Source organism: Bombina bombina, chromosome 6 (genome assembly GCF_027579735.1).
Source record: "Bombina bombina isolate aBomBom1 chromosome 6, aBomBom1.pri, whole genome shotgun sequence".
NCBI lineage: Eukaryota > Metazoa > Chordata > Amphibia > Anura > Bombinatoridae > Bombina > Bombina bombina.
The window spans coordinates 151,066,356-151,080,882 of record NC_069504.1 but is presented as its reverse complement, the minus strand read 5'-3'; positions in this window follow the sequence as shown (position 1 = coordinate 151,080,882).

Sequence of the window (14,527 nt, the reverse complement as noted above, 5' to 3'; positions counted from 1 at the left end):
TATCTTTGCCTGGTCTATTTATAGATAGGATATAGGACCTATTCGTTCACCTTCTGAGCTTGCGTGCTAGTAGTCTACTACACCTATTGTCACTGGCATAGTGACTTTGTTGTAGCTTGAGTGCTAGTTGTTTACAGTCTCTATCTAATAGTGTATTGACTCTCTCTCTAAGTGTCTGTAGTTCCTTTTTCAGAGTTTCATCTGTGGGCGAGACCGTAAGTCTCTCCTCAACAGTAGTGATGGCCGACAATGCGCTCTGGAGAGCGGTGCGTTGTTGTTTGTGGTCATGAGATTGTATACTAATAAGGTCACCCCTAATTGTACTCTTGTGAGCCTCCAAAATAAGTCTAAAGTCAGGTATGGAGGAAATGTTTAAGTTGAAGTATTCCTGCAGTCTAGTCTCGATTTTTTCTTGGTACAGTGGGTGATCTAATAAATCATTATTTAATTTCCACACATATGTGGAATGTGGTGCAGATGGCCATTTGACTGTATAACTCTCCATGGAGTGATCCATCCAACCTGTAGGGGATATTCTTGAGCTAGTTGCTAGGGATAAACAAGACACATCTAAGAATATATAATCAATACGGGAGAAGCGGGAGTGAGGGAAGGAAAAAAAATGTATATTGACGTTCTAACATATGGTGTATCCTCCATACATCATGTATCGCTAAGTCCCTGATGTGTTGTTTAACTCTATATGTTACTCTGTTTGGTGTAGAGGAAAGTCCCGTTGATGTGTCTAGTGCAGGGTTGATGGAGACGTTAAGGTCCCCTCCCAGTATCAACAAGCCTCTCTTGTTCTCCAACAAAGTGTCTGAGAAGCGTTTAAAAAAGTGGTCCTGCTGGACATTGGGGGCATATACACAGGCTAGCGTGACCATTGTGTTATATAGTTTGCCAACTAATATCAAATACCTACCCTCCTTGTCTTGTATTAAATTAAACAAAGTAAAAGGGATGCCCTTCCTTATTAGTATTCCTACACCATTAGTTTTATTATGGTTAGATGAGTAAAATGTCTCACCAAATTTATATTTAAACGTTTTGGGCTCTTTCTTACTTATGAAGTGGGTCTCTTGTACTAAGATTATACCCCCTTTGTTATCTTTAAAGTCCTTAAGCGCTATGTTCCTCTTACTCTGGGAAATAAGGCCTTTTGCATTAATAGTTATAATATTCAACACATTTTTTTCAGGAGTCATGTGTTATCAGTATAAAGAGAAGGAGTCGGGCAACACCTGGTTCAGTATAGGGCACAGGAGTACAATACATAAAGTCAGGTCTCATAAATATTATAAATTGTGTGAGCATCCATGGGTATAGAAGTGAACGAGCAAGCACAGTGTGTTACATTAATGGAAACAGCAATAACAATAACATAATTAAAGAACAAATAACTATTAGTAAAGATAATAACATTATTGGGGGGAAATAGGTGTGACCCCCCCAACACAACAATGATAGTAACTGGATAAGGGTTGGCCGGATACTTGAACCCAGATATCTATGATGATAATTAACGGCCACATTTAATATTGGGGCACCTAGGCCCTTATGCCTAATACAGCTTAGTACTAACTTATTTTAATAGAGTCGTGTAACTCAACAGAATAATAAATCAGAGTGTCCACACCTTTGTTTAGGTGTATATGTGCCAACCTTGGTTTCTATAACTCGACATAGATTATGCAAAACACAAGTAAACAATTTGACAATAAATGTCCAGAATGATCTCACCCAACCATGGAAACTGGAAACAGGTTAAGTCTCAGATCGTTATCTCAGGATTTCGGGTTGTTCCTCCTTTTCTTATGTACTACTTTGTGCCATTGTGTCCCTGCTGTGAGTTGCGACTTTAATGTCACATCTTCAGATGAGCTCTCCAGTGGGTGAGGTGGTTGTAGTGATAAGCTCAGTCCTTTTGAGAAGGATTCCAGGTCCTGTGGCCCTCTGTAGGTGTGAGTATGCCCTTCATTCACCACCACTAGGCTAAATGGGAACCCCCAGCGGTATTTAATGTTCTTCTCCTGAAGTGCAGTGGTGATAAACCGGACATCTCTTCTGCGTTGTAGTGTGCTTGAGCACAGGGCCGGGTAGATTTGCAGTGAGTGGTCTATATAGGATATCTTCCTTAGTTGTCTCACCTTGGACCATATTTCTTCTTTGTCCGTGAATCTCAGAAATTTAAAAATGACATCTCTGGGGGGGCATCTGAGGGTGGAGGCGGCCACAGTGTGCGGTGAACCCTCTCCAATTCCATATCTGGCATCTCTGTCGTCCCCAAGAGTTGTTGAAACAAATTATGTAGGTATTCCCTGAGATCAGAGTTCTTTATTGTTTCCGGGATGCCCCGCACCCTAAGATTAGACCTCCTACTACGGTTTTTGAGATCCTCGATTTTATCTTGTAGGGACTCTAGTTGTGAGGCCTGCACATTTGCGTGAGTGTCAAGGGCTCCTATCATTTCACTGATAGTAGTTTGAGTGTCCTCCACTTCCTCCAACCTATTCCCTAATGCGTTAATATCTTTTCTCATGGATGTGAGTTCTGTAGTTATCAGAGACTTTAAGGAGGCAAAGTACTCCTTTGATGGTAGGTTAGCAATGTCCTGTTTTAATTGGGAGATGTATGCAGCAGTTGCCTGCGTGTCTGTGGTGTTAGGCGAGGCCATGAGGGATTCAGCAAGTACTGTTGTTTGAGACATAGAGTTATTAATTGTGTCTGGAAGCTGAAAAAAATGTGCTCACAGACACTGGTGCAGCAGATTGGCTTTTAGAGAGCTTTTCCCCTTTAGTTAGACGTCTGGAAGCCATACTTTGTGTTCAAAAGAATGATGCTAATATCTAGCAATGTTGCATGTCTTTTTACACTTGCGACAGTTGTAGAGAAAGTATAAAATAAAGTGTGGGGTAAGATTCCAGCTCCCATATATATTGTGGTGTTTTTGTGTGGTATGTTGTATATAGTTTACTTAGGATACCATATCACATTGCTCCTGTAGTTATGCTGTATTCCTACATCATCTGGCCGTTTATGATTATGCAAGTGCACTGAGAGACATGGCATCCGCAGTTTCAGCAGTATTTGTGGTGCATGGCAGTCCCCAAGGGGTTAATAATTAATACCCAGGTCTCTATTCCATGGCAGGGGACCCATTTATCTCATAGGCTTCTTATCAGTCTTACCCCAAGTCCACAGTGATAACCGGAGAGCCTCTGTTTAGCCCAGCAGCATGGCCTATGCACGGCCTTTCCAAGATGGAGGCGGGCTTCCCGGTGTGTGGCAGAGAAAAGTTCACTGAGGCTTTAGTGAGCACGCACGATGTCGGCATTTCGTTCCGGAAAGTGTCCCCACGCTGTTATGCATAGATGGGACACTTTTTGTGCATGTGCGTGGCGTGTGGATGTCTCTGGGTCCTTTCTCCAGAACGGAGCTATATCACCTTGCGGTCATTTGCCTGCACGGCCGAGCTCCGCCCCGAGCTTTAGCATATCTTAGCCTTTTCACCTTGTTCCCCTTCCGAAAAAGTGGTTTCTTGGCTGCTACCCTTGCACAAAGACCATTCCTGATCAAGCTTCTTCGGACTGTAGAAGAGTTAACTTGGCAACCCGGTAAAGCTGCCAGATGCTGCGCCAGGTCCTTGCTGGACTTCTTTGGGTCTCTCAAAGAAGAAACTCTGAGAAACTTCTCATCAGATTTTGAAAGTTTTCTTGGCATTTCAGTCCTTTTTTGTCCTTGGCCTGTCCTGATTCTTCAAATTTCTTTATAACTGCTTGAATACCGCATCTTGAGTATCCAGTTTGTTGCTGATTTCCCTTTGATAGTGGCATTGCTGATGCAAAAGCATGATTTTATGTCTGTCAAATTATTAGCAAGCTTCCAATGAATTAAACTCATACCACATGTGTATTTAATGCTCAAGAATGTCTTGCACAAACCTGGTGTACTAGACTTTTTACACAGCAGTCATTTTGACATGAGATAGTAGGACAAATACAGGTGTTAGCAATGACATTAATTAGGGTTCCATTCCATTTAGGTTTACAGGAGCCAGGTTCCTGCTCAAGAGTAAGGGGAAGTCACATTAAATACTAAGCCTATAAAAGCATTTTTTTTATGTTTTTTTAATACTACATACAAATATCCTGTGTTTTCTGGTTGTATTCTAATAAAAAGACTGAGAAATAATGATATATGGTCATTAAACCATTGCTAAAACAACAAATCTAATGGTGGCCTAAGACTTTTGTACAGTACTGTATATGTGCCTATACATATGTAAAAGTGTACCCTCGTGACTGTATACAGACTCTGCAAAAGGGATAAATGGAGCTTTAATGAATAGATACCACATATATTAACAGACCTCTTTAATTTTCAGAGTGTTTAACATAGTTGCAAGGTAAAAGACAGTTTGTAAATATCCCTGAAATAGGCGTGAATTAGTCCAGGAGTCCGAAAATCCCGTCAAAGGACTTAGCGAGTGCCTTGGGGTACTGAATTTGATATGCCTCAACTGTGTTTGAAAAGTAGTTGAAAAGTGAAGCGAATATATATATATATATATATATATATATATATATATATATACACACACATACACATACATATTGTGATGGTGTTCTCTCATAGACTTCAGTGGAGCTTGAAAAGTGGGGAAAAAAACAATAAAATGTTCTATCGATTCATAAATAAATATTTCTACCTATATCTGAGTTTTTTTTTGGTAAAATATATATCTATACCTATAAATATAGATGAAAATATATAGGTATAGATATATACAGATATATAGGAATATTTATTTATAAATACTTAGAACATATTCTGCTATGTGAAGAACATTGAAATGTGAAATATTAACAGTAAAAACACAGTATAACACTTAATTTAATATGAATATTGCATAAAAATAATGTTTTCAGCTACTTCTTTGTCGAAAGCTAAACCTAGGTTTATATGCTAATTTATAAGCCCAATGAAGGTCGCCTTTTATGTCAGTGCATTTTGACAGTTTTTCAGTTAGACAGCGCTAATTCATGTGTGTCATATAGATAACATTGTGCTTACTCCCCAGTTTTGCATAACCAACACTGTTATATTAATATACTTTCTCTTGTAAGGTGTATCCAGTCCACGGGTTCATCCATTACATGTGGGATATTCTCCTTCCCAACAGGAAGTTGCAAGAGGACACCCACAGTAGAGCTGTCTATATAGCTCCTCCCCTAACTGCCACCTCCAGTCATTCTCTTGCAACTCTCTAAAAGAAAGGAAGTATCAAGAGATATGTGGTGACTTAGTGTAGTTTTACCTTCAATCAAGAGTTTGTTATTTTTAAACGGGACCAGCGTTGTACTGTTTTACTCTCAGGCAGAAATTAAAAGAAGAGTTCTGCCTGGAGGTTTGATGATCTTAGCGGTTTGTAACTAAGGTCCATTGCTGTTCTCACACATAACTGATGAATATGGGAAAACTTCAGTTGGGGGAACGGCCTGCAATTTACCTGCTTTGAGGTATGTTCAGTATTTTTATTTCTAGAGAGATGAATAAGTTCTAGAAAATGCTGACAGAGCCTTGTGTATTTGAGGTAAGCCTGATGCAGTGATTTAACAGCGACTGGGATCATGCTTACAAAACAGGGTAATACTCATGTTAATATTCATATTACTTAGTGACAAAACGTTTACATGAATTCATAAATAGGACGTTTTTTCTCTGAGGGAGATAAGTCTTTATTTGGGGCCTAGTTTCCACGTGGCTAGTCAGATACTCCTAGGAGTATTTTCTTAAGGCCCCTCTGACATCCAGTACATGGTGGGAGGGGCCTATTTAGCGCTCTAACTGCGCAATTTTAATTCAGACTGAGACATCCAGCTTCCCTAGAGGAGTCCTCTGGCATCTGAGGACCATTTCAAAGGGGTTATTTCTGCATAAAATCGTATTTAAGGGCAGGTAGGAGCCTCAACAGAGCTGTGGCAAGGTGCTCAATTGACTTTTAACGTTTTTTAACGTTTTTCAATCCGGTTTCAATCCGGTAAGGGGTTAATCATCCATTTGCAAGTGGGTGCAATGTTGCTTTAGTCCCTTACACACACTGTAAAAATTTCAAAGACGGGGGGCGGAGCCGAGCCATGCAGCGAGATGGCTGTGTAGTAGGAGAGCTCTTGAACCCTCAGGCATAATAACAATATAACTAGGCATAGTAAATTCTAAAAAACTACCCATCCAGGAGGATATTATCTTTTCAAGCAACCTGCCATCAAAACTAACTTTTGGGAACTTAAATTACAGCACACCGCAGGAGATAAAGGAGAGGGGTGCAGCTGCGTCTTTTTTTTCTGAACAGCGTGGAGGCGGCCAGAGACGCTTTGGCCTGTGAGATCCCTAACACCCAGGCACTGTGGAGGATCGCAGTGTCCAGCAACTTACCGACCCATCGCTAATCTGCTCGCCGAGTGGAGGACCGGCGCCCTCAGGCCCTTCATTGCCGTGAAACCGGGAGCTGCGATGCAAAAGAAAATCCGGGTAAGCAAATAGCCCCATCTCACACACGCTCTCACATGCGGCTACAGGGGATAAGGACTAAGTGTATATTCTAGCTCTGCTTGGGAGACTGAGAGCTTGCTGGGGAACAGGTCTCACACTTTATTCTGGCCCCCACTGTTTAGATAGTGGAACATAGCTTACCCACTGCCCGCATTTACCCAGGCCTGTTTAAGTTTTAACGGAGGTGCAGGTCTTGGCGCACTTACAATTACCGACGCCATGTTTACAGCTAAAGGGGTGCAAACAAAACATAAGAGGGATACAAAAACTGGTATAACCTGTAAAAGCTATAAAAGAAGTACCTAAAGGACACTGGAGCTAGAGTGGGACTTGGATAATAACGCTAGCACCCTCACAACACTCTGGGTGCACTCCCTCTATAAAAGTTTGATACCCTTTCAGTGCCTTCAGGTCTAGGGCTCAGGAAAACTTCTATTGCTTTTCTCTGACGGGCACTGTGCTCAGGCAGCTTTTAAAAGTCACATATTAAAGGGACCTGACCTGTTTATTTGAAAATATAACGTGATTTAGGCAACACTGCTGACTGTAATCCCTGGTTTAACTTGCCTCTTTCTCTTAACTTATTACTGGCCCATCTATCAACACAGCCAGAGGTAGGCCTGCGCCTTCGGTTGCTCTATACCCCTAATCATTGAGAGGGAGTTACCTGAGTGATGCCCTGTAAGAAGCAAAACAAGGCTAACACACATACACCAGTGCGCACTCTGAATAAATACCTGAAACAAGTGGAACTAACTAGCACACCTCCAACTGACACAGTGGAAGCTAAACAATTTGATAAAAGAGACCCTTCACAGAATATGGATATGCAGGCGACACAACACATCACAAAAGAGGACCTGCGTCACCTTTCCTCCAAAGAGGACATAAAAAATGCAGTATTAGAAATGCGCACCCTCTTTAACGACCTCAGAAAGGACATTAATACACTAGACACCAGGGTTACACAGGTGGAAACCACACAGGCAGCTAATCTGGCTACCACTCAGCTTATGGATACTGAAATCAAAAGTCAAGCAGAGGTCCTACAGCAACTATCTGACAAACTTGAAGGCCTGGACAACAGAGGTTAGAAATAATTTACGAATCAGAGGGGTCTCGGAGTCAGTGCACCCTCCTGTCATAGAAGGTTATTTGCAGAGTCTGTTCCATACCTTGAAAGGCACCCCCTCCTCTTCAGAAATAATGTTGGAACGAGCTCACAGAGCGCTTAGGGCGAAACCACTCCCCAAGGCACCCCCCAGAGACATAATTGTCCGTTTCCTTAATTACAAAGATAAAGAAGAAATTCTTCGGCACGCCGTACCAAACACCCGGTACAACATGCGGGTGAGGAGCTCCAGATATTTTCGGACTTATCCCCAACAACCTTACAAAAAAGGAGGGACATGGGTCACATTACAGCCAAATTGAGGGCATATAAAGTCCCCTACCGTTGGGGCTTCCCAGTTTCTATAGTGGCCACGCATAACAATAAAACAGCAATATACAGGGCGGGAGAAGATGTTCTGTCATTCTACAGCTGCCTCGCAATAGGAGACTTGCAACAAGACCCTGATGAGATTCCTGGGACTTCCAGCCCGGCCCCTTGACTTGTGAGATACTGTGATAACACTTGTTTTGTGGAAGTTTTTAGTTTATCCATCCTGCTATTTTAATCAAAATGTTACTCAGCCTGTTGCAAGAATGTTACTTAGTTAAGCTATCTGCTGAGTTTAAATGGTTAAATAATAGCTGTGGGACAATAGGTAAACTCTTCTTTATATCCATGTATTTATTGCTACCTTTCTGTTTATTTGCTAGGACATAGCATCCGTATGTCAATGCTGAGACTTAGCTGTTCATAATAGTCAAATGTTTGGTAATTTTCAGTTTATTCATCCTGATAGTTTAATCAAAACGTTACTCAGCCTGTCGCTATAATGTTACTTAGTTAAGTAATCTGCAGAGTTTTAATGGTTAAATAATAACTGTGGGTCAATAGATATATTCTTCTCTATACTCACGTATTTACTGTTACCTCCCTGTTTATTTGCTATGATACAGATTCTATATGTCAATGCTGAGACTCAGCTGTTCATAATAGTTAAATGTTACCCATCACACTATATTCCTCCCACCTACCCCTTTCCTTATGCGAATTGCTCTACCTTACCCTACCCCATCCTTCCCCACCCAAGCCCTATTGAACTATGCCTACTGCATGACAACTCTTGAACAAGCGGCAAATTCGCCACCAAGAGTTATAATATAATTTAATTGTTAAATTTGCCTGGGGGTTACCACCCCAATTTATTTTCCCTGTTACTTGTTATTAGAAGGTTACTGATTTTCTGCAAACAACCATTAACACACCTTCTTTGTTCATTTATTTCAAGACACTTGCTCCACTTAATCTCTACCTTTCTTTTAAAAGCTCCTACTTTTCCTTTTCTCTACATTTATCCCCCCTTAAATTCTCTCTCCCCATCTTCTTTCTCTTACCCCCATCTTCTCCTTTTTTTTTTTTTTCTCTTCCCTTACAGAATGAATCATCAACATAGTAAGTTCGGGTCTCACGACCTCACCCTAACCACTATTAACGCCAAAGGACTGAATAACCCAGGTAAGCGGTCTATAGCTTTTAAAGCCCTTAAAAGCCTACATAGCCATGTACTCTTTTTCCAGGAGACACATTTCTGCAGGGGCAGGGAGCCAAGATGGTTTAATGCCCAATACCCTACGGCCCTGTTCGCATCAGGCCTCTCTAAAAAGGGGGGAATGGGGATACTGATACACCATTCGGTCCCATTAAAAATCTCACATGTAGAAAAAGACCCAGAGGGTAGATATCTGTTACTAACGGGAATGTTATACAAACACCCAATCACCCTGGTTACCATCTACAGCCAGAACACAGATCAACACTTATTCTTGCACAAGATCTCAAAGCTCCTTTTGGACTTCGCGAAAGGACCAGTGTTCTTTTCGGGTGGTTTTAACATAGCCATGGAGGCATCGATAGATGCGTCCAATGGATCAGATAGTACCCCTACTAAACTACTCAAATCTGTCAAGGTAACAATCTCAAGTCTTGCGCTACACGACGTTTGGAGGTCACTACATCCATCGACTAGGGACTACACATACTACTCCCCTCCACATAATAAATACTCTAGAATAGATTATTTTTTCACAGACTCCATTGGACTTGACATGGTTACATCTTGCACCATAGGCCCGATCACTTGGTCAGACCACGCTCCTGTCACATGTGTGATTCAATGGCCCGATCTCCCCCCCACGACCTATACCTGGAGACTTGACGATACACTACTGGACAATCCTATAATAAGCGCTGAAATCCAAAAATCCCTGAACGATTACTTACAGCATAACGACCCCTCGCAGACTTCAATAATAAACTTTTGGGAGTCTCATAAATGTGTTATTCGGGGAAAATTCCTTAAGCACAAGGCCGCCTTAACAAACAGTACAGATTAAAATATACCCACTTACTGAACACCGTAACACAACTTGAAACGGCACACAAAAGCGCCCCACAGGACATGGAGACTAAGAATAAATTAGAGGGCACTAGGAGGGAACTTCAGGCCCACTTAAGAGAGTCCTTTCAATGTAAATCTTTGGTGATAAAACAGCAGTATTATGAGGGAGGCAATAAACCGGGGAAATTGTTAGCCAGGGCGACCCGTAGAAAGCAGCTTAAAACATACATTCACAGTATCCAAAACCCTGATGGCACTATGCTGAAAAGCCGCAAACAAATTGCAAATTCTTTTCACGCATATTACAAAGTGTTATATAATATCACAAACAAATCTAGCCCCGGGGAGCGCGCTGTCACAGCTGTAGCCAAAACCCAGCTCATAGACCAATACTTAGAAGCTTTAGAACTACCACGACTAGACCCCGACCAAAAGAGCAGCTTAGGCGAGCCTATCACTGCAATGGAGCTTTCTAAGGCCCTTAAAGACTTCCCTAGTGGGAAATGCCCAGGCCCTGACTGCTATTTATTAAAATATTATACATTTTATAGTAAAACTTTAAGCCCAATGATGCTTCAGCTGTTCAACAGTTTGATAGTAGAGCCCACCTTGGCTGGTACAATGCTCGAAGCACATATTTCAATTATCCCTAAACCAGGTAAGCCCCCTACATCCCCAGCGAATTTTAGACCAATATCCTTGCTGAATATGGATATCAAAATTTTGGCAAAAATTTTGGCAAATCGACTCAATAAGTACATTCCCTACCTTGTCTCGACTGACCAGGTGGGCTTTGTGCCCGGTAGAGAGGCAAGAGACAACACCAACAAAGTCTTTCAGATTATTAATTTCGCCCAAACCAAAAGAGTGCCAATGGCCCTCTTAGCGACTGACGCGGAGAAGGCCTTCGACCGTGTTGATTGACTTTTTCTGCGTCGAGTCATGTCTGTAATGAATATCGGTCAAGCCTTTACCAACATGGCATTTGCACTATATTCGGCCCGAATGCTCGTGTTAGAGTGAATGGTATTCTGTCGGACGGTTTTGAGATCTCCAACGGGACCCGCCAGGGATGCCCCCTATCCCCATTGCTATTCGCTCTCTCGATAGAAGCGCTGGCTCAGAAGGTTAGAAGTAACCCGAACATCAAAGGGATACACATCAGGAATGAGGAACACAAACAAACCCTATACGCCGATGATGTTCTCTATACACTCACGAGTATTGATACATCCGTACCTGAGCTCTTGAAAGAGATTAATGAGTATGGTGCACTGTCTAATTTCCACCTAAATTTAACTAAATCAGAGCTTCTTAATATAAATGCCCCCATAGAACATAACCTCCTGTCAACAAGGTATAAGATGACAATAGCACCCGCTAAATTGAAATACCTCGGTATATATCTTTCCGCAAGCCCCTCTGACATTTTTAAAAACAATTATCTGGCCTTACGTAAGGAGATTGTCAATGACCTGTCCTCATGGAGTAACAAGTCACTCTCATGGTTAGGGAAGATAAGTCTTATTAAAATGAATATTCTGCCACGAATATTATATGTAATACAAACAGTCCCTATTCGCCTACCGAGTGACTTTCTGCCCCATCTCCAGAGTACCTTAGAACAGTTTATCTGGAAAGGTACGAGATCGAGAATACCTAGAAGGACGCTATATCTCCCTAGAGACAGGGGAGGACTTGGCTTCCCGGACCTAGCCTCATATAGAAGGGCCATTTTTCTACAGAGACTGGTTGAATGGTCCCAAAACACCATGCAAAAACAATGGGTTAGAATTGACGGGCAGATACTGCAACTAAATAATGTTGGATCCTTGGCGTGGATCCCTACAAATAAGCGTCCCAAGTTAATACAAAGCTATCACATAACATATGAAACACTGGTCGTGTGGGACAGACTGATAGCTACGAGTTCGCGCATGTCAACTCCACTCTCACCAATGCTTCCCATCATAGAAAATCCTGAATTACCTTACTACGAACTTAGCAGACGTGTGCACTCTCCTTATAGATTAAGAGCAGGAATTTTGCATTACGCACAAGAAGGGGGCAGATTATATCCTCAGCAAAAATTACAGGAGCATAGTGGCCCTGTCTTTTCCTCTTGGCTAAGATACCATCAGCTGTCTCACTTCCTGCTCACCCACAAACAAAAAAAATTAATTTCTTAGAAGCCTGACGCCTTTCGAATCCCTATGTACTGATAACACTCCACCTAAAAGACTGATTCCCAAGATATACAAACTTTTACTCATACCACCAGATATACAGCTGCCAACATACACTAGGGCATGGAACAGAGAGCTTAGCAGTGTAATAGAGGAGGACGAATGGCTCAAATCCTTTGCCCTAACCAAAAGGTCATCGGTATCAGCTAAGGTACAGGAGATACATCTTAAGCTAATGACCAGATGGTATTACACCCCTGTAAGGCTCCATCAGTTTTTCCCTGCGGTTAGTGCTACATGCTGGAGGGGGTGTGGGGATCAGGGTTCCATTGTACACATATGGTGGTCCTGCCCCAAACTCTCTGATTTCTGGGAGGCAGTCATGAGGGAAATGTCAGATAAATTGAACACAGCTATACCCAATACTCCTGAAACTCTGTTATTTCTACATCTTCCCAGTATCAAACCCACACATAGTCGTGCCCTCCTCCTACTTATGCTCACAGGTGCAAAGAAACTCATCCCCAGGCTGTGGAAATCAAGGGAGGTACCCACGTTAGTAGATTGGTGCTCTTCTGTTGAAGAGCTATTAATTATGGAAAAATTGCATTACTTCAAGTGCAACCAAATGGCGACATACAAACTAATAATAACCTCTTGGTCCCCTGCTCCTGTGTGAGGCCTAAGGGTGTTTACTCCTCTCTCTGAAAATTCCTCAATTGTTCAATGACCTTCATGGTCTATGCCCCTTATCCCCCCTCCTTTTTTTTTATTTTTTTTATTTCCCCCTTCTCTCACCCTCTTTCCTCCTTTGTATTTCTAGTTCCTTACTTTCCTATCTCCTTTATGAGTGTCTTGGAAGACAGTGAATGTATATTATGTATTCTCTTTCTGTATATAAAGACTTGAACAACAAATAATTACTAAAATACCAAGCTTCACTACTCTGTGCTATGACTTCTGTAATGTGGTTTTGCGCATTGCGCTTCCACAATTGTTACCGTTGTAATCTCTCTTAATGTACAGTGATTATGTTTATTTTTCTTCTTCAATGACTAATAAAGCTTGTTTTAAAAAAAAAAAAAAAAAAATTTCAAAGAATTTACTGTATTTTTACAATATTTTGCAGTTTAAGTGTTATTTTTTTCTCTTAAAGGCACAGTAACGTTTTTGTTTAATTACTGTTTCACATTTATTAAAGTGTTTTCCAAGCTTGCTTGTCTCATTACTAGTCTGTTAAACATGTCTGACATAGAGGAAACTCCTTGTTCAATGTGTTTGGAAGCCATGGTGGAACCCCCTCTTAGAATGTGTACCAAATGTACTGAAATTTCTATAAACTATAAAGACCATATTATGACGCTTAAAAATGTATCTCCAGGGGATTCTCTGACTGAAAAGAGGGAGATTATGCCATCTAACTCTCCCCATGTGTCAGAACCTATAACTCCCGCTCAAGTGACGCCAAGTACATCTAGCGCGTCTAATTCTTTTACCTTACAGGACATGGTAGCAGTTATGAATGCTACCCTCTCAGAGGTATTCTCCAAACTGCCAGGGCTACAAGGAAAGCGAGACAGCTCTGGGGCTAGAACTAATACAGAACTTTCTGACGCTTTAATGCCTGTGTCCGATATACCCTCACAATGCTCAGAAGCCGAGGCAGGTGAGCTTCTATCTGTGGGTGACTTTTCAGACTCAGGGAAGGCGTTACTTCAGTCTGATTCTGAAATGACTGCATTTAAATTTAACCTTGAACACCTCCGCTTATTGCTTAGGGAGGTTTTAGCGACTCTGGATTACTGTGACCCCATTGTTGTTCCAGAGAACTTGTGTAAAATGGACAAATTCTTTGCAGTACCTGTTTACACTGATGTTTTTCCAGTCCCTAAGAGGTTTTCGGAAATTATTACTAAGGAATGGGATAGACCAGGTGTGCCGTTCTCTCCCCCTCCTGCTTTCAAAAAGATGTTTCCCATAGATGCCGCCATACGGGACTCGTAGCAGACGGTCCCTAAGGTGGAGGGAGCAGTCTCTACCCTAGCTAAGCGTACAACTATCCCCGTCGAGGACAGTTGTGCTTTCCTAGATCCTATGGATAAAAAATTGGAGGGTCTCCTTAAGAAATTTTTTATACATCAAGGTTTTATCCTCCAGCCTCTTGCATGCATTGCCCCAGTTACTGCTGCAGCGGCTTTTTGGTTTGAGTCTCTTGAGGAGGCTCTACAGGTGGAGACCCCACTAGACGATATTCTAGACAGGATTAAAGCTCTTAAG